Source organism: Acipenser ruthenus, chromosome 44 (genome assembly GCF_902713425.1).
Source record: "Acipenser ruthenus chromosome 44, fAciRut3.2 maternal haplotype, whole genome shotgun sequence".
In the NCBI taxonomy this organism is placed as follows: Eukaryota; Metazoa; Chordata; class Actinopteri; order Acipenseriformes; family Acipenseridae; genus Acipenser; species Acipenser ruthenus.
In genome coordinates this window covers 3,217,613-3,236,949 of record NC_081232.1, presented here as the reverse complement: position 1 = coordinate 3,236,949, position 19,337 = coordinate 3,217,613, and the positions used below count along the sequence as shown (strand labels likewise).

The 19,337-nt window shown below is 41.6% G+C and overlaps 28 non-coding genes and 25 pseudogenes across 28 annotated transcripts; all 53 read right to left on the bottom strand.

The window, feature by feature from the left end:
- Positions 1-7,629: 7,629 nt before the first annotated feature.
- Positions 7,630-7,748, bottom strand: LOC131715121 (5S ribosomal RNA). Its single transcript, XR_009315291.1, has one exon. It is a non-coding gene; the product is annotated as a 5S ribosomal RNA (ribosomal RNA).
- Positions 7,749-7,862: 114 nt separating this feature from the next.
- Positions 7,863-7,981, bottom strand: LOC131712971 (5S ribosomal RNA). The gene has a single exon (XR_009314858.1). It is a non-coding gene; the product is annotated as a 5S ribosomal RNA (ribosomal RNA).
- Positions 7,982-8,095: 114 nt separating this feature from the next.
- Positions 8,096-8,204, bottom strand: LOC131715390 (5S ribosomal RNA; annotated as a pseudogene).
- Positions 8,205-8,318: 114 nt separating this feature from the next.
- LOC131715109 (5S ribosomal RNA) lies at positions 8,319-8,437 on the bottom strand. Its single transcript, XR_009315289.1, has one exon. It is a non-coding gene; the product is annotated as a 5S ribosomal RNA (ribosomal RNA).
- Positions 8,438-8,558: 121 nt separating this feature from the next.
- Positions 8,559-8,677, bottom strand: LOC131713044 (5S ribosomal RNA). The gene has a single exon (XR_009314931.1). It is a non-coding gene; the product is annotated as a 5S ribosomal RNA (ribosomal RNA).
- A 100-nt stretch (positions 8,678-8,777) lies between these two features.
- On the bottom strand, positions 8,778-8,896 carry LOC131710650 (5S ribosomal RNA). Its single transcript, XR_009312532.1, has one exon. It is a non-coding gene; the product is annotated as a 5S ribosomal RNA (ribosomal RNA).
- Positions 8,897-9,010: 114 nt separating this feature from the next.
- On the bottom strand, positions 9,011-9,129 carry LOC131713043 (5S ribosomal RNA). The gene has a single exon (XR_009314930.1). It is a non-coding gene; the product is annotated as a 5S ribosomal RNA (ribosomal RNA).
- A 100-nt stretch (positions 9,130-9,229) lies between these two features.
- Positions 9,230-9,348, bottom strand: LOC131720596 (5S ribosomal RNA). Its single transcript, XR_009319493.1, has one exon. It is a non-coding gene; the product is annotated as a 5S ribosomal RNA (ribosomal RNA).
- A 100-nt stretch (positions 9,349-9,448) lies between these two features.
- Positions 9,449-9,567, bottom strand: LOC131710300 (5S ribosomal RNA). Its single transcript, XR_009312172.1, has one exon. It is a non-coding gene; the product is annotated as a 5S ribosomal RNA (ribosomal RNA).
- Positions 9,568-9,681: 114 nt separating this feature from the next.
- On the bottom strand, positions 9,682-9,800 carry LOC131712796 (5S ribosomal RNA). Its single transcript, XR_009314685.1, has one exon. It is a non-coding gene; the product is annotated as a 5S ribosomal RNA (ribosomal RNA).
- Positions 9,801-9,911: 111 nt separating this feature from the next.
- On the bottom strand, positions 9,912-10,020 carry LOC131715708 (5S ribosomal RNA; annotated as a pseudogene).
- Positions 10,021-10,134: 114 nt separating this feature from the next.
- LOC131715900 (5S ribosomal RNA) lies at positions 10,135-10,243 on the bottom strand (annotated as a pseudogene).
- A 100-nt stretch (positions 10,244-10,343) lies between these two features.
- On the bottom strand, positions 10,344-10,462 carry LOC131713755 (5S ribosomal RNA; annotated as a pseudogene).
- Positions 10,463-10,562: 100 nt separating this feature from the next.
- On the bottom strand, positions 10,563-10,671 carry LOC131716041 (5S ribosomal RNA; annotated as a pseudogene).
- A 114-nt stretch (positions 10,672-10,785) lies between these two features.
- LOC131718106 (5S ribosomal RNA) lies at positions 10,786-10,904 on the bottom strand. The gene has a single exon (XR_009317001.1). It is a non-coding gene; the product is annotated as a 5S ribosomal RNA (ribosomal RNA).
- A 114-nt stretch (positions 10,905-11,018) lies between these two features.
- Positions 11,019-11,137, bottom strand: LOC131715098 (5S ribosomal RNA). Its single transcript, XR_009315287.1, has one exon. It is a non-coding gene; the product is annotated as a 5S ribosomal RNA (ribosomal RNA).
- Positions 11,138-11,251: 114 nt separating this feature from the next.
- LOC131714559 (5S ribosomal RNA) lies at positions 11,252-11,360 on the bottom strand (annotated as a pseudogene).
- A 100-nt stretch (positions 11,361-11,460) lies between these two features.
- LOC131713675 (5S ribosomal RNA) lies at positions 11,461-11,579 on the bottom strand (annotated as a pseudogene).
- Positions 11,580-11,693: 114 nt separating this feature from the next.
- Positions 11,694-11,812, bottom strand: LOC131711656 (5S ribosomal RNA). The gene has a single exon (XR_009313542.1). It is a non-coding gene; the product is annotated as a 5S ribosomal RNA (ribosomal RNA).
- A 100-nt stretch (positions 11,813-11,912) lies between these two features.
- Positions 11,913-12,021, bottom strand: LOC131715553 (5S ribosomal RNA; annotated as a pseudogene).
- A 100-nt stretch (positions 12,022-12,121) lies between these two features.
- Positions 12,122-12,230, bottom strand: LOC131715405 (5S ribosomal RNA; annotated as a pseudogene).
- A 100-nt stretch (positions 12,231-12,330) lies between these two features.
- Positions 12,331-12,449, bottom strand: LOC131715087 (5S ribosomal RNA). The gene has a single exon (XR_009315286.1). It is a non-coding gene; the product is annotated as a 5S ribosomal RNA (ribosomal RNA).
- Positions 12,450-12,549: 100 nt separating this feature from the next.
- On the bottom strand, positions 12,550-12,668 carry LOC131715076 (5S ribosomal RNA). Its single transcript, XR_009315285.1, has one exon. It is a non-coding gene; the product is annotated as a 5S ribosomal RNA (ribosomal RNA).
- A 100-nt stretch (positions 12,669-12,768) lies between these two features.
- Positions 12,769-12,887, bottom strand: LOC131712230 (5S ribosomal RNA). Its single transcript, XR_009314123.1, has one exon. It is a non-coding gene; the product is annotated as a 5S ribosomal RNA (ribosomal RNA).
- A 100-nt stretch (positions 12,888-12,987) lies between these two features.
- Positions 12,988-13,106, bottom strand: LOC131713363 (5S ribosomal RNA; annotated as a pseudogene).
- Positions 13,107-13,220: 114 nt separating this feature from the next.
- Positions 13,221-13,329, bottom strand: LOC131715631 (5S ribosomal RNA; annotated as a pseudogene).
- A 100-nt stretch (positions 13,330-13,429) lies between these two features.
- Positions 13,430-13,538, bottom strand: LOC131716064 (5S ribosomal RNA; annotated as a pseudogene).
- Positions 13,539-13,652: 114 nt separating this feature from the next.
- Positions 13,653-13,761, bottom strand: LOC131714558 (5S ribosomal RNA; annotated as a pseudogene).
- Positions 13,762-13,861: 100 nt separating this feature from the next.
- Positions 13,862-13,980, bottom strand: LOC131713195 (5S ribosomal RNA). The gene has a single exon (XR_009315079.1). It is a non-coding gene; the product is annotated as a 5S ribosomal RNA (ribosomal RNA).
- A 100-nt stretch (positions 13,981-14,080) lies between these two features.
- On the bottom strand, positions 14,081-14,199 carry LOC131719553 (5S ribosomal RNA). The gene has a single exon (XR_009318452.1). It is a non-coding gene; the product is annotated as a 5S ribosomal RNA (ribosomal RNA).
- Positions 14,200-14,313: 114 nt separating this feature from the next.
- Positions 14,314-14,432, bottom strand: LOC131713695 (5S ribosomal RNA; annotated as a pseudogene).
- A 100-nt stretch (positions 14,433-14,532) lies between these two features.
- Positions 14,533-14,651, bottom strand: LOC131712467 (5S ribosomal RNA). Its single transcript, XR_009314358.1, has one exon. It is a non-coding gene; the product is annotated as a 5S ribosomal RNA (ribosomal RNA).
- A 100-nt stretch (positions 14,652-14,751) lies between these two features.
- LOC131713666 (5S ribosomal RNA) lies at positions 14,752-14,870 on the bottom strand (annotated as a pseudogene).
- A 100-nt stretch (positions 14,871-14,970) lies between these two features.
- Positions 14,971-15,079, bottom strand: LOC131715583 (5S ribosomal RNA; annotated as a pseudogene).
- Positions 15,080-15,179: 100 nt separating this feature from the next.
- On the bottom strand, positions 15,180-15,288 carry LOC131715630 (5S ribosomal RNA; annotated as a pseudogene).
- Positions 15,289-15,402: 114 nt separating this feature from the next.
- LOC131716277 (5S ribosomal RNA) lies at positions 15,403-15,511 on the bottom strand (annotated as a pseudogene).
- Positions 15,512-15,625: 114 nt separating this feature from the next.
- Positions 15,626-15,744, bottom strand: LOC131715065 (5S ribosomal RNA). The gene has a single exon (XR_009315284.1). It is a non-coding gene; the product is annotated as a 5S ribosomal RNA (ribosomal RNA).
- A 114-nt stretch (positions 15,745-15,858) lies between these two features.
- LOC131712136 (5S ribosomal RNA) lies at positions 15,859-15,977 on the bottom strand. Its single transcript, XR_009314026.1, has one exon. It is a non-coding gene; the product is annotated as a 5S ribosomal RNA (ribosomal RNA).
- Positions 15,978-16,077: 100 nt separating this feature from the next.
- Positions 16,078-16,196, bottom strand: LOC131715055 (5S ribosomal RNA). Its single transcript, XR_009315283.1, has one exon. It is a non-coding gene; the product is annotated as a 5S ribosomal RNA (ribosomal RNA).
- Positions 16,197-16,310: 114 nt separating this feature from the next.
- Positions 16,311-16,429, bottom strand: LOC131715045 (5S ribosomal RNA). The gene has a single exon (XR_009315282.1). It is a non-coding gene; the product is annotated as a 5S ribosomal RNA (ribosomal RNA).
- A 114-nt stretch (positions 16,430-16,543) lies between these two features.
- Positions 16,544-16,662, bottom strand: LOC131710116 (5S ribosomal RNA). The gene has a single exon (XR_009311985.1). It is a non-coding gene; the product is annotated as a 5S ribosomal RNA (ribosomal RNA).
- Positions 16,663-16,762: 100 nt separating this feature from the next.
- LOC131710813 (5S ribosomal RNA) lies at positions 16,763-16,881 on the bottom strand. The gene has a single exon (XR_009312695.1). It is a non-coding gene; the product is annotated as a 5S ribosomal RNA (ribosomal RNA).
- Positions 16,882-16,981: 100 nt separating this feature from the next.
- LOC131715034 (5S ribosomal RNA) lies at positions 16,982-17,100 on the bottom strand. The gene has a single exon (XR_009315281.1). It is a non-coding gene; the product is annotated as a 5S ribosomal RNA (ribosomal RNA).
- Positions 17,101-17,200: 100 nt separating this feature from the next.
- LOC131715023 (5S ribosomal RNA) lies at positions 17,201-17,319 on the bottom strand. The gene has a single exon (XR_009315280.1). It is a non-coding gene; the product is annotated as a 5S ribosomal RNA (ribosomal RNA).
- A 100-nt stretch (positions 17,320-17,419) lies between these two features.
- LOC131714557 (5S ribosomal RNA) lies at positions 17,420-17,528 on the bottom strand (annotated as a pseudogene).
- A 114-nt stretch (positions 17,529-17,642) lies between these two features.
- On the bottom strand, positions 17,643-17,761 carry LOC131711495 (5S ribosomal RNA). The gene has a single exon (XR_009313381.1). It is a non-coding gene; the product is annotated as a 5S ribosomal RNA (ribosomal RNA).
- Positions 17,762-17,875: 114 nt separating this feature from the next.
- LOC131710205 (5S ribosomal RNA) lies at positions 17,876-17,994 on the bottom strand. Its single transcript, XR_009312074.1, has one exon. It is a non-coding gene; the product is annotated as a 5S ribosomal RNA (ribosomal RNA).
- Positions 17,995-18,108: 114 nt separating this feature from the next.
- Positions 18,109-18,217, bottom strand: LOC131716317 (5S ribosomal RNA; annotated as a pseudogene).
- A 114-nt stretch (positions 18,218-18,331) lies between these two features.
- On the bottom strand, positions 18,332-18,440 carry LOC131715995 (5S ribosomal RNA; annotated as a pseudogene).
- A 114-nt stretch (positions 18,441-18,554) lies between these two features.
- LOC131715427 (5S ribosomal RNA) lies at positions 18,555-18,663 on the bottom strand (annotated as a pseudogene).
- A 114-nt stretch (positions 18,664-18,777) lies between these two features.
- Positions 18,778-18,886, bottom strand: LOC131714555 (5S ribosomal RNA; annotated as a pseudogene).
- A 114-nt stretch (positions 18,887-19,000) lies between these two features.
- LOC131715426 (5S ribosomal RNA) lies at positions 19,001-19,109 on the bottom strand (annotated as a pseudogene).
- A 114-nt stretch (positions 19,110-19,223) lies between these two features.
- LOC131714554 (5S ribosomal RNA) lies at positions 19,224-19,332 on the bottom strand (annotated as a pseudogene).
- Between the last annotated feature and the right edge of the window lie 5 nt (positions 19,333-19,337).

The window sequence follows — 19,337 nt, the reverse complement described above, 5'->3', positions numbered from 1 at the left end:
TCGTAGTGATTTTACCTCGATAGTACGGTTTACTGCCCTGTTTCTAGAAATTGGATCACCCCGCATGGAACAAGTGTAAATTACTGACGTACTCAATTCCTTACAGCAATCTATGCCTCCCAATTTCACCCACCCGTCCTGCTCTTTAGCTATACGGTGCAGTGTTGGTTTAACTCTGTAAGCTCATAATCCCATCTTCTATTCGAAACTGCAGTACTCTCAGAATAAACTCTATGTTCCAGCTGTGGATCCCCATCCTCTCGATCAGAACCACACTACTAACTTTAATCATTGCATCTCTGACAGCCTAAGCCATCTTTCCACCATGGTAACTGTTTCTCACAATCTGTGCTGACGATTTCTATCCAAGTTCCTACTGTCATCACATCGGTTACTTTGCCCCTATATACATCTCTGAACATATTCTGCAGTGCATCCATCATGGTCTGTGCCAGTTGGTCACACTTTCTCAATTATTTTGTATTACCTAAAAATGCTTTAATTACGCTCATAGCTTGTTGTAATTAATTTATAATTAACAATTATTCATGTTGCTCTAACACATTTAGGTGCATCATTATTTTTAACCCGTATGTTAAATTACATCTTTCTAGAATCCAATATTCTAGACCATCTCAATCTTATGATGCACTTAAGACTGATTAAAACCTAAAACTATAACTTCAAAAATGATCACTATGCATTGAACAAATACTAAAATAGTGCCTCATTTTAGACATATTCAACACTACAGCATATCATTCAAAGTTCACATGATTTCCAAAATTAATGTCTAATATAGGTAACCATATTTTTCAGTAGAACAGCTGTTTTCAATTGGTATTTCCATTCAACATAGGATGTCCCATTACCTTACAAGTACATATTAATATAGTATTATGTTCCTAATAACACTCCAAATAATCCATTGCAAGCCACCAACCATTTTACCTCCCTAACATGGATGGCAGATACAATGTCTTAACAATGTCACTCTTAAGTGTCATGAACAACACAAACTCCATACTCCCAGTGCCTCTAGAGGTCAATGGTACAACCTTTGTAGTTTTTGTTATTTTACTGAATGTGATTAGTAATAAATTACACGAGACCTTCCCATCTCTGCACTCCAGGATCGCTGACATATTACCTTTAGTATCTTTAAACTAAGACAAATCTTTTCACCAATCATACATCTATACCCCAAGTTTATAATACGTAGTTTCATTATCAGGTATGTTAACTGAAATTAACAGTCCCCATTACATCCCCCAAAATGTCACTTTGACGTCATCATAAATATTTCTTCTTTTGATATGCAGACCGGAATGGTTCCCCATATGTAAGAATGTCTCTGTGGTTTCAGATACTTCCTCATGACCGTCTCTCAGCAACTTACACTCTTGTTCCAGATATATGGTAGAGCTTAATTACTACATATCATGGACAAGCATTGTAAAGTTCTGCAGGTTAATATGTACAGTTACTGTTTGCATATCCAAATTGTTGCACAAGTGTTCTGGAACTTTCTGCACAAACTCTTCTGAAATGGTCCTCTCAGTTCCGATGAACAGCATTGTGCTTCCATTCCACATAAACGCCATCAATAATACCTCGGGACCTGTGGAGAACAAGTGCCGTATTTATTCTTTTGATTAATATCTGATTTAATTTCAAAATTCAAAAAGGGTTAATTCTTGAATAGTCTCTTTTTCATCTGCATTGATAATGTTATTGCAATTCTAAGAATCGCCAATGTCTGTTAATTCTATCTTGTATTTTTCTCAGAGCCTATGTCCACCCCATATTGTGAACATAATATAACATATCAGTTCCAGCATGAACCTGTAGGAGAAGAGAAAAGCCTTAGACCTGTGTCTGTACTCTGAAAGTAACTACAAATCTCTATCTACTTCATTGCTCACAATTACTACTCTAACCTAACTGCATCAGTGCCCTTAGGAATTTCCGTTCTCCAGCAGGCTTGCTTATTAGTGAAACTAGTTTTCAAGCCAGTTTTCACTCCCTCATTTTTGTATTGCCAATTTCAAATTGGTTTCTCCCAGTTTGTCCATTATCTCATATGGACCTCCCCAATCAGCCTTCCAACCCCCCACTTTTTTTTTTTTTTTAATTTTTTTTTTTAATTTGAATGGAGACCCTGAGTGGGGTTGGAATCAGTGCCTGTTTTAATGCCTCAAACAAGGCATGTGACCTTTAATCCTATTGCAGTATGTCTTGCTTGCCTGGGTTACCATTCAGGTGTTCATAGAGGGTGACAGCTAGTTCGCTGTATCCTTCCATGAAGTCCTGACAGAATCCAAATATGCCCAAAAAGAATCTAAGGGCAGATTTTTTATCAACTTTTTATTTTCAACTTTTTATTTCCTGGGTCAGATGTGTGTCCTCCAGCTTCCACCTGTACTCCTAAGAAACAAACAGATTATTTCATTAATGCAGCTTTCTTTAGATTTAATTTGAGAGCAGCGTGCTCCATGAGATCCAAGACTTCCTCCAGCAACAGATAGTGTTTCTCCGCAGTTCCCGTTGCAACAGTATGTCGTCCACATACTGTATGATATTACCTAGTTGAGAACAGTCCTGTAAGATGTTAGTCATACATTGATCTCTCCCTTCTTGGCAAGACGTCCAGAGCACATATAACAATAACAGTTGAAAAGAAAGTTTACAAAGAAATGTATTCAAACGTTAATGTTTCTCAATAACGCATACAGAAATAAAAGTACTGCCTATTTTTGCAATTAATAACAGCATCCTTTTTAGCAGATCAAAATAAATCAGGATCTATTATAGAAATAATCCAGTGAGAAAAAGAAAATGTGTGTGCACATCAACCTGACCTTCATGAGCACCTGTTTATGATGCTTCCTTTTTAGAATGTGGTCTACAAGCTCTACCAACCCAGAGCTCTTTGGGTGGCAGAGGACGTGGAATCACTGTACTTCGCCAACCAGGGCGCAGGTTGCTTCATGCTTAAGCCAGCGAATTTGTTCTTTATTTAATTAATTTACACGGGCGTTTCCCCATGGTCAATCCTACCAAGTGCATTTGTATTACTGTGAGTGCATAATTACTTTTGCTACTGCGACTGTCTGTTCTGTATTAGACAGTGAGAAGTTGACTATTTTGCATCACAATATTGCCATTAGCTCAGCGTCCTGTGCTGAACTTCCACAAGAGAGTATTAATACCCTATATTCACAGACAAACACACAAACATTAACCAACAGACTGTCTATCATACCAGTATCACAATCTATCAATCCTGCAGTCCTATACTGCACCATCAATAATCTCATGTCACTCACGATTTATTCATGTTTCAGTTATCACATTAATCTAATTATCATCACCTCTCCTGCAAGAAGCTCCGTAAAATACTAATTGTAACCAACATAAACAAAACACATCGTAAACATGTGTGCAAACATCCCATTTCACATCACTCGCGTAGCTCTGAGTGACACTGCTTTTGTCTCCTGCATCACTGCATTCTGATGCCTTAGCAGAAGTTGAAATCCCTGTAGATCACTCTGATATCGATTGTGACCTCTTTTTCCCCATTTGAATTGTATTTTATGCTCTCTAACAATTCAACTTTTTTTTTTCCCTTCTACTCGTGTATGGTAGTGTGCTTTAGCAACATCAGAATAAACCCAGTTAATACTGATAACATCAGTGCTTTATTAAACTACGTGTTTTCCATTCAAAGAGAATGCAATCTCCCTGTTTAATTCAACATGAACTAAACAATCATTAATAAACAGACCCCTTAAAAATAAAACATCGTTTTAACTCTGCACTTTTTTTAGCTACACCAATAATACAAACTCTACCACTCATGTGATCTTGGTTTCAAATATGTATTCATAGGTGATTCATAAAATTCACCTGTGTCTTAAACATAAAATTCACTCTCAAACAAACACTTAACATTCATTCATGAAAATATTTTTAATAAAATATTTCCAGGTCGATAATTTAATTTTTTTCAGATTTATTGATCTCCAAAAACATTTGTTCTCTTCCTAAAAGTCTTTTTATTTTTAGTCTGTCTAACAGTGATCTATTCTCATTCTCTACATAGTCTTTTCTCTCTCTGCCCAGATATGGTCACGCAAGTTTTTTTTTATTCCTCCCTGAATCTGCGACCAGGGAGACACAGACCCTGCGTACCAAAACAATACCACCACTTTATTTTCAAGTAAACCCTCTATCAGAAAGACAAAATGTTCCTCTTGTTTACCAATATAATCCTGAACAAACTATTAATTGTTGCTTTGTATATTTGTGTTATTGTTTTAGTTCAAAGGTTGGCCATTCCTTTGCATTCAAACACTAACACAACACAAATAATCAGTTAACCTGGGTCTCTTTCCCTTATCAAACCCTCTTATGACCGAGGCAAGACAATAAGTATTCATCCTGGTTCTTAGTACATAGTTTTTCTAAGATGTTACTTTATCTCCACGCTTAAGCAAAATTAGAATTACTCAAACAATCATTAATAAACAACTTCTTAATTACATTTTAATGTGACCTTTTAATTTTATTTTTACAACATGTATTCCTCAAAGTTGATATAGAATCTTTACCATTACAGTTTTTTTTGTTTTGTTTGTTTTTTTGTGGGCTACCAGTCTTGAATTGCCTTTGTCTTTTTCTTCTTACGAGACACACACTCCTGACCTGTTACATGAACATGTACATTACTGTTCTGTACATAGCTTCCCTTTTTGCCATGTTTTAAAACATAGTCTATGTTCCATATTCTCCAGTCATCCATTTGATGACATTGAGGGTCATCTAACATATTTGGAGTTGATCAGACTCCCAACAAAACACAAAACTAACAAAAAAAAACAACACTTTTTAGTTTTGTCTTGTTTTTGCCAATATTCCGTGTTTAAAGCTATGCTTAACGAAGCATAAACTTTTATTTTGGTTTATTGCACATTTAATTTACACTTTTGTATGTGCTATTTGGGCTTAACTGGAACTTATTGTCTGATTGTTCCTTATCTGTACCACCTAATGTGGATAGTTAAATAAGAGGCTTATCCTATTGCCCCCTTATCGTGACTTATAAACCAAACAGTAAAAACAAAGACAAAACAGATGTAACAAATCCTCTCAAACAAACATAAAACATAAATCCGAGTATGCCCGTACCTGTTGAGCTATACAAGTCAGTGTAACTAGTCCAATAGACTCTACTGGCACGTCATAACACTACACGATTTACTCCGACTTTTTTAGGAATCCAGAGGTCCTCTTTCATACCTAAAGTCCTAACAGTCAATACACTTTTAGTTCAGCGGTCAATCTCTCTTGACTTAACTAATTGTGTCCTTAATGTACATGAATTATCAAAAAGTCCTCTTTCATACTCTACCCTTGATTCTCACTACATTCTAAACACTGCATATAAAACAATAAACCATTAACTACTCACCAATGTACGTGATTATATGTTCGAGCTGAAGTCCTGATCCAAAGATTCTCCACACCGTCTGGTTAGAAGTTAGAAGCAGTCTCTGTCCATTCGCTTTGTCCTGGTCCTGTGCGCACGGGATTCAGGCTGGGCAAATGGGTTTCTCTGCAGTCAGGTATCAACCCCCCCGGTATTTGAAAAAAAAGTATCAGGAAACAGTCCGCAGGTGGCTCGCCAAATGATGTAACTTAAAAAAAGGATGGTGAGTAAGTAGATTCAAGAAACTGCACAGAGTCCTTTTCTTCAATCAGTTGTTAGGTTTATTGAAATATGCAGGGAGTCTTGTCCCAGGTACAGGACAAACAGAATACTCGTTCTTACAATTGTTGCATGACATTAAATACCCTTCTGCATAGGTGTCTCTCTCCTCCTCTTTCTCTGACACTTAACCAATAGAAAAGGTACAACTCATTATCCTGTTACCATATATTTCATTTAGTGTGTGTGTGTGTGTGTGTGTGTGTGTGTGTGTGTGTGTGTGTGTGTAGTGTGAAGACCTCTGAACTCAGTGCATTCTTCAGACCCCTGGTGCCACAAAGGTCCATACATCTGGTTTTTGTCATCTTCCTTGTTCCTATCTCTCCGATTTGCCTGAGACCCTTTGATTTCAGTGGCATTATCTCTTTGGATCTCTCTGAAGTCTTAGAGCCTGGTCTCTTCTGGTCCCCTTGAAGACTAGCTTTATGACCCCCTCATAAACCAGCTGTATATTCTAAGCAAAACCCTGTTTAACTAGTTTTATACCCCAGTGGACTCCCCGAAGGGCAAGCTTCTTTCATGTCAGGGCTGGAGATCAAAGGACTTGTTTGTACAGCCGTGTGCTGCTGGCCAGCCATTTGGGGTAACTTCTCTACCATATTGCCTTCAATCTACTTCCAATGTGCAGTTGTTTAAGTATAGTTAAATATACGTTAACTTGGTGTTTTTCTCAGCTCTCTGCTACCATCCATTGCTCAATGAAGCTGCTATTATTTCTTGCTTGCAATGCAGTGCAAGTATCTATATACCCAGAGTATATAGCCAGCTTTCATCTATCACAGCAGTGCTTGCATTTTTGGAACTAACAGTTTTTTCTATCCAATGTTAAATCACTTTTCAGAAAAATAACATGAATACAGCCGTCATTCCTCATGCGTAGCAAACTGCTATTCAATACTTGTTCCATGTTTTCCAACAGTCTGGATCAGCATGCCTTGTTCACCTGGTAGAGTTAACAGTGCCATGGGAGGATGCTGTAGATGAGGCGTATGAGAGGAAGAGACTGCGGTATGCTCAACTAGCCACTGAAGCGGAACAGCGAGGATGGAGAGTTCGGGTTTACCCAGTGGAAGTGGGTTGTCGAGGATTTGTGGCACACTCTACAACCCGGTTTCTCAGAGACGTCGGATTCAGTGGCCAAGAGTTGCGTCGCACAGTGAAGAACTTATCTGAAGCCGCAGAGAGGAGCAGCAACTGGCTGTGGTTGAGACGGAAAGATTCTGGCTGGGGATCTCAAGCACAATAGAAAGAAAGAAGCGCTGATGTACAGGTAAGTAAGATGGGCTGAGTTGAGTGGGGGACGGAGGGGGGTGATGCTGGGACGCCAGAATCACCGTCAAGCCCTCTTGAGGTGTCGTGGGCTAGTCGACGAAACACTAAGGATGGAAGGTGCCCACTTGAAAACCCCAGAGATGTACCCTACTTAGCTCAATCCAGACGGTTGTCATGCTGATGCGCTGGGGAGGCCGCACTTTGGTTGATCCCCGGAGCCAGCATCGCAGCCGTTGTGTGTGCTGATGCGCCAGGGAGGCAAAATAAGCTGATCCCTGGAGCCAGCATTACACTTCAGCCATTAACACAAGACAAAAGGATATCTACATCATCAAATGGAAGGAAACGTAAATGGATGGAGACACATATGGATCACATTAGTTTACTGTAAAGCTACGTCTTAGTTGGTGCTTATCTTTGCGAGAGCCGAGTTCAAATCAGCATGAAGTTTTAACATCTACTCTCGTGTAATGGAAATCATAACCATCCAAGTACTAACCAAGCCCAACATTGTTTAGTGAGCTGGGGGGTGATTCCTCCAAAATTTCCTTTTGTCCTCCACACATTTCAATTGTAAAATGTAATGCCTGCAGCACTTGATATTCCCAGGTGGTCTCCCATCCAAGTACTAACCAAGCCCAACATTGCTTAGCTTCTGAGATCAGACGAGATCAGGCTTATTCAAGGTGGTGTGGCCGCAGGCGATTGCAGTTCTGCTTTCATGACTTTTATGTTTAGTGAGCTGGGGGTGATTCCTCCAAAATTTCCTTTTGTCCTCCACACATTTCAATTGTAAAATGTAATTACAAAAATGTAATGCCTGCAGCACTTGATATTCCCAGGTGGTCTCCCATCCAAGTACTAACCAAGCTCCACATTGCTTAGCTTCTGAGATCAGACGAGATCAGGCTTATTCAAGGTGGTGTGGCCGCAGGCGATTGCATTTCTGCTTTCATGACTTTTATGTTTAGTGAGCTGGGGGTGATTCCTCCAAAATTTCCTTTTGTCCTCCACACATTTCAATTGTAAAATGTAATTACAAAAATCTAATGCCTGCAGCACCTGATATTCCCAGGTGGTCTCCCATCCAAGTACTAACCAAGCCCAACATTGCTTAGCTTCTGAGATCAGGCTTATTCAAGGTGGTGTGGCCGCAGGCGATTGCATTTCTGCTTTCATGACTTTTATGTTTAGTGAGCTGGGGGTGATTCCTCCAAAATTTCCTTTTGTCCTCCACACATTTCAATTGTAAAATGTAATTACAAAAATGTAATGCCTGCAGCACTTGATATTCCCAGGTGGTCTCCCATCCAAGTACTAACCAAGCCCAACATTGCTTAGCTTCTGAGATCAGACGAGATCAGGCTTATTCAAGGTGGTGTGGCCGCAGGCGATTGCATTTCTGCTTTCATGACTTTTATGTTTAGTGAGCTGGGGGTGATTCCTCCAAAATGTCCTTTTGTCCTCCACACATTTCAATTGTAAAATGTAAAATGTAATTACAAAAATGTAATGCCTGCAGCACTTGATATTCCCAGGTGGTCTACCATCCAAGTACTAACCAAGCCCAACATTGCTTAGCTTCTGAGATCAGGCGAGATCAGGCTTATTCAAGGTGGTGTGGCCGCAGGCGATTGCATTTCTGCTTTCATGACTTTTATGTTTAGTGAGCTGGGGGTGATTCCTCCAAAATTTCCTTTTGTCCTCCACACATTTCAATTGTAAAATGTAATGCCTGCAGCACTTGATATTCCCAGGTGGTCTCCCATCCAAGTACTAATCAAGCCCAACATTGCTTAGCTTCTGAGATCAGACAAGATCAGGCTTATTCAAGGTGGTGTGGCCGCAGGCGATTGCATTTCTGCTTTCATGACTTTTATGTTTAGTGAGCTGGGGGTGATTCCTCCAAAATGTCCTTCTGTCCTCCACACATTTCAATTGTAAAATGTAATTACAAAAATGTAATGCCTGCAGCACTTGATATTCCCAGGTGGTCTACCATCCAAGTACTAACCAAGCCCAACATTGCTTAGCTTCTGAGATCAGGCGAGATCAGGCTTATTCAAGGTGGTGTGGCCGCAGGCGATTGCATTTCTGCTTTCATGACTTTTATGTTTAGTGAGCTGGGGGTGATTCCTCCAAAATTTCCTTTTGTCCTCCACACATTTCAATTGTAAAATGTAATGCCTGCAGCACTTGATATTCCCAGGTGGTCTCCCATCCAAGTACTAATCAAGCCCAACATTGCTTAGCTTCTGAGATCAGACGAGATCAGGCTTATTCAAGGTGGTGTGGCCACAGGCGATTGCATTTCTGCTTTCATGACTTTTATGTTTAGTGAGCTGGGGGTGATTCCTCCAAAATTTCCTTTTGTCCTCCACACATTTCAATTGTAAAATGTAATGCCTGCAGCACTTGATATTCCCAGGTGGTCTCCCATCCAAGTACTAATCAAGCCCAACATTGCTTAGCTTCTGAGATCAGACGAGATCAGGCTTATTCAAGGTGGTGTGGCAGCAGGCGATTGCATTTCTGCTTTCATGACTTTTATGTTTAGTGAGCTGGGGGTGATTCCTCCAAAATTTCCTTTTGTCCGCCACACATTTCAATTGTAAAATGTAATTACAAAAATGTAATGCCTGCAGCACTTGATATTCCCAGGTGGTCTCCCATCCAAGTACTAATCAAGCCCAACATTGCTTAGCTTCTGAAATCAGACGAGATCAGGCTTATTCAAGGTGGTGTGGCCGCAGGGGATTGCATTTCTGCTTTCATGACTTTTATGTTTAGTGAGCTGGGGGTGATTCCTCCAAAATTTCCTTTTGTCCACACATTTCAATTGTAAAATGTAATTACAAAAATGTAATGCCTGCAGCACTTGATATTCCCAGGTGGTCTCCCATCCAAATACTAACCAAGCCCAACATTGCTTAGCTTCTGAGATCAGGCTTATTCAAGGTGGTGTGGCCGCAGGCGATTGCATTTCTGCTTTCATGACTTTTATGTTTAGTGACCTGGGGGTGATTCCTCCAAAATTTCCTTTTGTCCTCCACACATTTCAATTGTAAAATGTAATTACAAAAATGTAATGCCTGCAGCACTTGATATTCCCAGGTGGTCTCCCATCCAAGTACTAACCAAGCCCAACATTGCTTAGCTTCTGAGATCAGACTTGTTCAAGGTGGTGTGGCCGCAGGCGATTGCATTTCTGCTTTCATGACTTTTATGTTTAGTGAGCTGGGGGTGATTCCTCCAAAATTTCCTTTTGTCCACCACACATTTCAATTGTAAAATGTAATGCCTGCAGCACTTGATATTCCCAGGTGGTCTCCCATCCAAGTACTAATCAAGCCCAACATTGCTTAGCTTCTGAGATAAGGCGAGATCAGGCTTATTCAAGGTGGTGTGGCCGCAGGCGATTGCATTTCTGCTTTCATGACTTTTATGTTTAGTGAGCTGGGGGTGATTCCTCCAAAATTTCCTTTTGTCCTCCACACATTTCAATTGTAAGATGTAATGCCTGCAGCACTTGATATTCCCAGGTGGTCTCCCATCCAAGAACTAACCAAGCCCAACATTGCTTAGCTTCTGAGATCAGGCTTATTCAAGGTGGTGTGGCCGCAGGCGATTGCATTTCTGCTTTCATGACTTTTATGTTTAGTGAGCTGGGGGTGATTCCTCCAAAATTTCCTTTTGTCCTCCACACATTTCAATTGTAAAATGTAATTACAAAAATGTAATGCCTGCAGCACTTGATATTCCCAGGTGGTCTCCCATCCAAGTACTAACCAAGCCCAACATTGCTTAGCTTCTGAGATCAGACGAGATCAGGCTTTTTCAAGGTGGTGTGGCCGCAGGCGATTGCATTTCTGCTTTCATGACTTTTATGTTTAGTGAGCTGGGGGTGATTCCTCCAAAATTTCCTTTTGTCCTCCACACATTTCAATTGTAAAATGTAATTACAAAAATGTAATGCCTGCAGCACTTGATATTCCCAGGTGGTCTCCCATCCAAGTACTAACCAAGCCCAACATTGCTTAGCTTCTGAGATCAGACGAGATCAGGCTTATTCAAGGTGGTGTGGCCGCAGGCGATTGCATTTCTGCTTTCATGACTTTTATGTTTAGTGAGCTGGGGGTGATTCCTCCAAAATTTCCTTTTGTCCTCCACACATTTCAATTGTAAAATGTAATTACAAAAATGTAATGCCTGCAGCACTTGATATTCCCAGGTGGTCTCCCATCCAAGTACTAACCAAGCCCAACATTGCTTAGCTTCTGAGATCAGGCTTATTCAAGGTGGTGTGGCCGCAGGCGATTGCATTTCTGCTTTCATGACTTTTATGTTTAGTGAGCTGGGGGTGATTCCTCCAAAATTTCCTTTTGTCCTCCACACATTTCAATTGTAAAATGTAATGCCTGCAGCACTTGATATTCCCAGGTGGTCTCCCATCCAAGAACTAACCAAGCCCAACACTGCTTAGCTTCTGAGATCAGACGAGATCAGGCTTATTCAAGGTGGTGTGGCAGCAGGCGATTGCATTTCTGCTTTCATGACTTTTATGTTTAGTGAGCTGGGGGTGATTCCTCCAAAATTTCCTTTTGTCCTCCACACATTTCAATTGTAAAATGTAATTACAAAAATGTAATGCCTGTAGCACTTGATATTCCCAGGTGGTCTCCCATCCAAGTACTAACCAAGCCCAACATTGCTTAGCTTCTGAGATCAGACGAGATCAGGCTTATTCAAGGTGGTGTGGCCGCAGGCGATTGCTTTTTTGCTTTCATGACTTTTATGTTTAGTGAGCTGGGGGTGATTCCTCCAAAATTTCCCTTTGGCCTCCACACATTTCAATTGTAAAATGTAATGCCTGCAGCACTTGATATTCCCAGGTGGTCTCCCATCCAAGTACAAACCAAGCCCAACATTGCTTAGCTTCTGAGATCAGGCTTATTCAAGGTGGTGTGGCCGCAGGCGATTGCATTTCTGCTTTCATGACTTTTATGTTTAGGGAGCTGGGGGTGATTCCTCCAAAATTTCCTTTTGTCCTCCACACATTTCAATTGTAAAATGTAATGCCTGCAGCACTTGATATTCCCAGGTGGTCTCCCATCCAAGTACTAACCAAGCCCAACACTGCTTAGCTTCTGAGATCAGGCTTATTCAAGGTGGTGTGGCCGCAGGCGATTGCATTTCTGCTTTCATGACTTTTATGTTTAGTGAGCTGGGGGTGATTCCTCCAAAATTTCCTTTTGTCCTCCACACATTTCAATTGTAAAATGTAATGCCTGCAGCACTTGATATTCCCAGGTGGTCTCCCATCCAAGTACTAACCAAGCCCAACATTGCTTAGCTTCTGAGATCAGACGAGATCAGGCTTATTCAAGGTGGTGTGGCCGCAGGCGATTGCATTTCTGCTTTCATGACTTTTATGTTTAGTGAGCTGGGGGTGATTCCTCCAAAATTTCCTTTTGTCCTCCACACATTTCAATTGTAAAATGTAATGCCTGCAGCACTTGATATTCCCAGGTGGTCTCCCATCCAAGTACTAACCAAGCCCAACATTGCTTAGCTTCTGAGATCAGACGAGATCAGGCTTATTCAAGGTGGTGTGGCCGCAGGCGATTGCATTCTTGCTTTCATGACTTTTATGTTTAGTGAGCTGGGGGTGATTCCTCCAAAATTTCCTTTTGTCCTCCACACATTTCAATTGTAAAATGTAATGCCTGCAGCACTTGATATTCCCAGGTGGTCTCCCATCCAAGTACTAACCAAGCCCAACATTGCTTAGTTTCTGAGATCAGACGAGGTCAGGCTTATTCAAGGTGGTGTGGCCGCAGGCGATTGCATTTCTGCTTTCATGACTTTTATGTTTAGTGAGCTGGGGGTGATTCCTCTAAAATTTCCTTTTGTCCTCCACACATTTCAATTGTAAAATGTAATGCCTGCAGCACTTGATATTCCCAGGTGGTCTCCCATCCAAGTACTAACCAAGCCCAACATTGCTTAGCTTCTGAGATCAGGCAAGATCAGGCTTATTCAAGGTGGTGTGGCCGCAGGCGATTGCATTTCTGCTTTCATGACTTTTATGTTTAGTGAGCTGGGGGTGATTCCTCCAAAATTTCCTTTTGTCCTCCACACATTTCAATTGTAAAATGTAATTACAAAAATGTAATGCCTGCAGCACTTGATATTCCCAGGTGGTCTCCCATCCAAGTACTAACCAAGCCCAACATTGCTTAGCTTCTGAAATCAGGCTTATTCAAGGTGGTGTGGCCGCAGGCGATTGCATTTCTGCTTTCATGACTTTTATGTTTAGTGAGCTGGGGGTGATTCCTCCAAAATTTCCTTTTGTCCTCCCCACATTTCAATTGTAAAATGTAATGCCTGCAGGACTTGATATTCCCAGGTGGTCTCCCATCCAAGTACTAACCTAGCCCAACATTGCTTAGCTTCTGAGATCAGGCTTATTCAAGGTGGTGTGGCCGCAGGCGATTGCATTTCTGCTTTCATGACTTTTATGTTTAGTGAGCTGGGGGTGATTCCTCCAAAATTTCCTTTTGTCCTCCACACATTTCAATTGTAAAATGTAATTACAAAAATGTAATGCCTGCAGCACTTGATATTCCCAGGTGGTCTCCCATCCAAGTACTAACCAAGCCCAACATTGCTTAGCTTCTGAGATCAGGCTTATTCAAGGTGGTGTGGCCGCAGGCGATTGCATTTCTGCATTCATGACTTTTATGTTTAGGGAGCTGGGGGTGATTCCTCCAAAATTTCCTTTTTTCCTCCACACATTTCAATTGTAAAATGGAATGCCTGCAGCACTTGATATTCCCAGGTGGTCTCCCATCCAAGGACTAACCAAGCCCAACATTGCTTAGCTTCTGAGATCAGACGAGATCAGGCTTATTCAAGGTGGTGTGGCCGCAGGTGATTGCATTGCTGCTTTCATGACTTTTATGTTTAGTGAGCTGGGGGTGATTCCTCCAAAATTTCCTTTTGTCCTCCACACATTTCAATTGTAAAATGTAATGCCTGCAGCACTTGATATTCCCAGGTGGTCTCCCATCCAAGTACTAACCAAGCCCAACATTGCTTAGCTTCTGAGATCAGACGAGATCAGGCTTATTCAAGGTGGTATGGCCGCAGGCGATTGCATTTCTGCTTTCATGACTTTTATGTTTAGTGAGCTGGGGGTGATTCCTCCAAAATTTCCTTTTGTCCTCCACACATTTCAATTGTAAAATGTAATTACAAAAATGTAATGCCTGCAGCACTTGATATTCCCAGGTGGTCTCCCATCCAAGTACTAACCAAGCCCAACATTGCATAGTATCTGAGATCAGACGAGATCAGGCTTATTCAAGGTGGTGTGGCCGCAGGCGATTGCATTTCTGCTTTCATGACTTTTATGTTTAGTGAGCTGGGGGTGATTCCTCCAAAATTTCCTTTTGTCCTCCACACATTTCAATTGTAAAATGTAATGCCTGCAGCACTTGATATTCCCAGTTGGTCTCCCATCCAAGTACTAACCAAGCCCAACATTGCTTAGCTTCTGAGATCAGACGAGATCAGGCTTATTCAAGGTGGTGTGGCCGCAGGTGATTGCATTTCTTCTTTCATGACTTTTATGTTTAGTGAGCTGGGGGTGATTCCTCCAAAATTTCCTTTTGTCCTCCACACATTTCAATTGTAAAATGTAACACCTGCAGCACTTGATATACACAGGTGGTCTCCCATCCAAGTACTAACCAAGCCCAACATTGCTTAGCTTCTGAGATCAGACGAGATCAGGCTTATTCAAGGTGGTGTGGCCGCAGGCGATTGCATTTCTGCTTTCATGACTTTTATGTTTAGTGAGCTGGGGGTGATTCCTCCAAAATTTCCTTTTGTCCTCCACACATTTCAATTGTAAAATGTAATGCCTGCAGCACTTGATATTCCCAGGTGGTCTCCCATCCAAGTACTAACCAAGCCCAACATTGCTTAGCTTCTGAGATCAGGCTTATTCAAGGTGGTGTGGCCGCAGGAGATTGCATTACTGCTTTCATGACTTTTATGTTTAGTGAGCTGGGGGTGATTCCTCCAAAATTTCCTTTTGTCCTCCACACATTTCAATTGTAAAATGTAATGCCTGCAGCACTTGATATTCCCAGGTGGTCTCCCATCCAAGTACTAACCAAGCCCAACATTGCTTAGCTTCTGAAATCAGGCTTATTCAAGGTGGTGTGGCCGCAGGCGATTGCATTTCTGCTTTCATGACTTTTATGTTTAGTGAGCTGGGGGTGATTCCTCCAAAATTTCCTTTTGTCCTCCACACATTTCAATTGTAAAATGTAATTACAAAAATGTAATGCCTGCAGCACTTGATATTCCCAGGTGGTCTCCCATCCAAGTACTAACCAAGCCCAACATTGCTTAGCTTCTGAGATTAGGCTTATTCAAGGTGGTGTGGCCACAGGCGATTGCTTTTCTGCTTTCATGACTTTTATGTTTAGTGAGCTGGGGGTGATTCCTCCAAAATTTCCTTTTGTCCTCCACACATTTCAATTGTAAAATGTAATTACAAAAATGTAATGCCTGCAGCACTTGATATTCCCAGGTGGTCTCCCATCCAAGTACTAACCAAGCCCAACATTGCTTAGCTTCTGAGATCAGACGAGATCAGGCTTATTCAAGGTGGTGTGGCCGCAGGCGATTGCATTTCTGCTTTCATGACTTTTATGTTTAGTGAGCTGGGGGTGATTCCTCCAAAATTTCCTTTTGGCCTCCACACATTTCAATTGTAAAATGTAATTACAAAAATGTAATGCCTGCAGCACTTGATATTCCCAGGTGGTTTCCCATCCAAGTACTAACCAAGCCCAACATTGCTTAGCTTCTGAGATCAGACGAGATCAGGCTTATTCAAGGTGGTGTGGCCGCAGGAGATTGCGTTTCTGCTTTCATGACTTTTATGTTTAGTGAGCTGGGGGTGATTCCTCCAAAATTTCCTTTTGTCCTCCACACATTTCAATTGTAAAATGTAATGCCTGCAGCACTTGATATTCCCAGGTGGTCTCCCATCCAAGTACTAACCAAGCCCAACATTGCTTAGCTTCTGAGATCAGACGAGATCAGGCTTATTCAAGGTGGTGTGGCCGCAGGCGATTGCATTTCTGCTTTAATGACTTTTATGTTTAGTGAGCTGGGGGTGATTCCTCCAAAATTTCCTTTTGGCCTCCACACATTTCAATTGTAAAATGTAATTACAAAAATGTAATGCCTGCAGCACTTGATATTCCCAGGTGGTCTCCCATCCAAGTACTAACCAAGCCCAACATTGCTTAGCTTCTGAGATCAGACGAGATCAGGCTTATTCAAGGTGGTGTGGCCGCAGGCGATTGCATTTCTGCTTTCATGACTTTTATGTTTAGTGAGCTGGGGGTGATTCCTCCAAAATTTCCTTTTGTCCTCCACACATTTCAATTGTAAAATGTAATTACAAAAATGTAATGCCTGCAGCACTTGATATTCCCAGGTGGTCTCCCATCCAAGTACTAACCAAGCCCAACATTGCTTAGCTTCTGAGATCAGACGAGATCAGGCTTATTCAAGGTGGTGTGGCCACAGGCGATTGCATTTCTGCTTTCATGACTTTTATGTTTAGTGAGCTGGGGGTGATTCCTCCAAAATTTCCTTTTGTCCTCCACACATTTCAATTGTAAAATGTAATGCCTGCAGCACTTGATATTCCCAGGTGGTCTCCCATCCAAGTACTAACCAAGCCCAACATTGCTTAGCTTCTGAGATCAGACGAGATCAGGCTTATTCAAGGTGGTGTGGCCGCAGGTGATTGCATTGCTGCTTTCATGACTTTTATGTTTAGGGAGCTGGGGGTGATTCCTCCAAAATTTCCTTTTGGCCTCCACACATTTCAATTGTAAAATGTAATGCCTGCAGCACTTGATATTCCCAGGTGGTCTCCCATCCAAGTACTAACCAAGCCCAACATTGCTTAGCTTCTGAGATCAGACGAGATCAGGCTTATTCAAGGTGGTGTGGCCGCAGGCGATTGCATTTCTGCTTTCATGACTTTTATGTTTAGTGAGCTGGGGGTGATTCCTCCAAAATTTCCTTTTGTCCTCCACACATTTCAATTGTAAAATGTAATGCCTGCAGCACTTGATATTCCCAGGTGGTCTCCCATCCAAGTACTAACCAAGCCCAACATTGCTTAGCTTCTGAGATCAGACGAGATCAGGCTTATTCAAGGTGGTGTGGCCGCAGGCGGTTGCATTTCTGCTTTCATGACTTTTATGTTTAGTGAGCTGGGGGTGATTCCTCCAAAATTTCCTTTTGTCCTCCACACATTTCAATTGTAAAATGTAATGCCTGCAGCACTTGATATTCCCAGGTGGTCTCCCATCCAAGTACTAACCAAGCCCAACATTGCTTAGCTTCTGAGATCAGGCTTATTCAAGGTGGTGTGGCCGCAGGCGATTGCATTTCTGCTTTCATGACTTTTATGTTTAGTGAGCTGGGGGTGATTCCTCCAAAATTTCCTTTTGTCCTCCACACATTTCAATTGTAAAATGTAATTACAAAAATGTAATGCCTGCAGCACTTGATATTCCCAGGTGGTCTCCCATCCAAGTACTAACCAAGACCAACATTGCTTAGCTTCTGAGATCAGACGAGATCAGGCTTATTCAAGGTGGTGTGGCCGCAGGCGATTGCTTTTCTGCTTTCATGACTTTTATGTTTAGTGAGCTGGGGGTGATTCCTCCAAAATTTCCTTTTGTCCTCCACACATTTCAATTGTAAAATGTAATTACAAAAATGTAATGCCTGCAGCACTTGATATTCCCAGGTGGTCTCCCATCCAAGTACTAACCAAGCCCAACATTGTTTAGCTTCTGAGATCAGACGAGATCAGGCTTATTCAAGGTGGTGTGGCCGCAGGCGATTGCATTTCTGCTTTCATGACTTTTATGTTTAGTGAGCTAGGGGTGATTCCTCCAAAATTTCCTTTTGTCCTCCACACATTTCAATTGTAAAATGTAATTACAAAAATGTAATGCCTGCAGCACTTGATATTCCCAGGTGGTCTCCCATCCAAGTACTAACCAAGCCCAACATTGCTAAGCTTCTGAGATCAAGCTTATTCAAGGTGGTGTGGCCGCAGGCGATTGCATTTCTGCTTTTATGACTTTTATGTTTAGTGAGCTGGGGGTGATTCCTCCAAAATTTCCTTTTGTCCTCCACACATTTCAATTGTAAAATGTAATTACAAAAATGTAATGCCTGCTGCACTTGATATTCCCAGGTGGTCTCCCATCCAAGTACTAACCAAGCCCAACATTGCTTAGCTTCTGAGATCAGGCTTATTCAAGGTGGTGTGGCCGCAGGCGATTGCATTTCTGCTTTCATGACTTTTATGTTTAGTGAGCTGGGGGTGATTCCTCCAAAATTTCCTTTTGTCCTCCACACATTTCAATTGTAAAATGTAATTACAAAAATGTAATGCCTGCAGCACTTGATATTCCCAGGTGGTCTCCCATCCAAGTACTAACCAAGCCCAACATTGCTTAGCTTCTGAGATCAGGCTTATTCAAGGTGGTGTGGCCACAGGCGATTGCATTTCTGCTTTCATGGCTTTTATGTTTAGTGAGCTGGGGGTGATTCCTCCAAAATTTCCTTTTGTCCTCCACACATTTCAATTGTAAAATGTAATTACAAAAATGTAATGCCTGCAGCACTTGATATTCCCAGGTGGTCTCCCATCCAAGTACTAACCAAGCCCAACATTGCTTAGCTTCTGAGATCAGGCTTATTCAAGGTGGTGTGGCCGCAGGCGATTGCATTTCTGCTTTCATGACTTTTATGTTTAGTGAGCTGGGGGTGATTCCTCCAAAATTTCCTTTTGTCCTCCACACATTTCAATTGTAAAATGTAATTACAAAAATGTAATGCCTGCAGCACTTGATATTCCCAGGTGGTCTCCCATCCAAGTACTAACCAAGCCCAACATTGCTTAGCTTCTGAGATCAGGCTTATTCAAGGTGGTGTGGCCACAGGCGATTGCATTTCTGCTTTCATGGCTTTTATGTTTAGTGAGCTGGGGGTGATTCCTCCAAAATTTCCTTTTGTCCTCCACACATTTCAATTGTAAAATGTAATTACAAAAATGTAATGCCTGCAGCACTTGATATTCCCAGGTGGTCTCCCATCCAAGTACTAACCAAGCCCAACATTGCTTAGCTTCTGAGATCAGGCTTATTCAAGGTGGTGTGGCCGCAGGCGATTG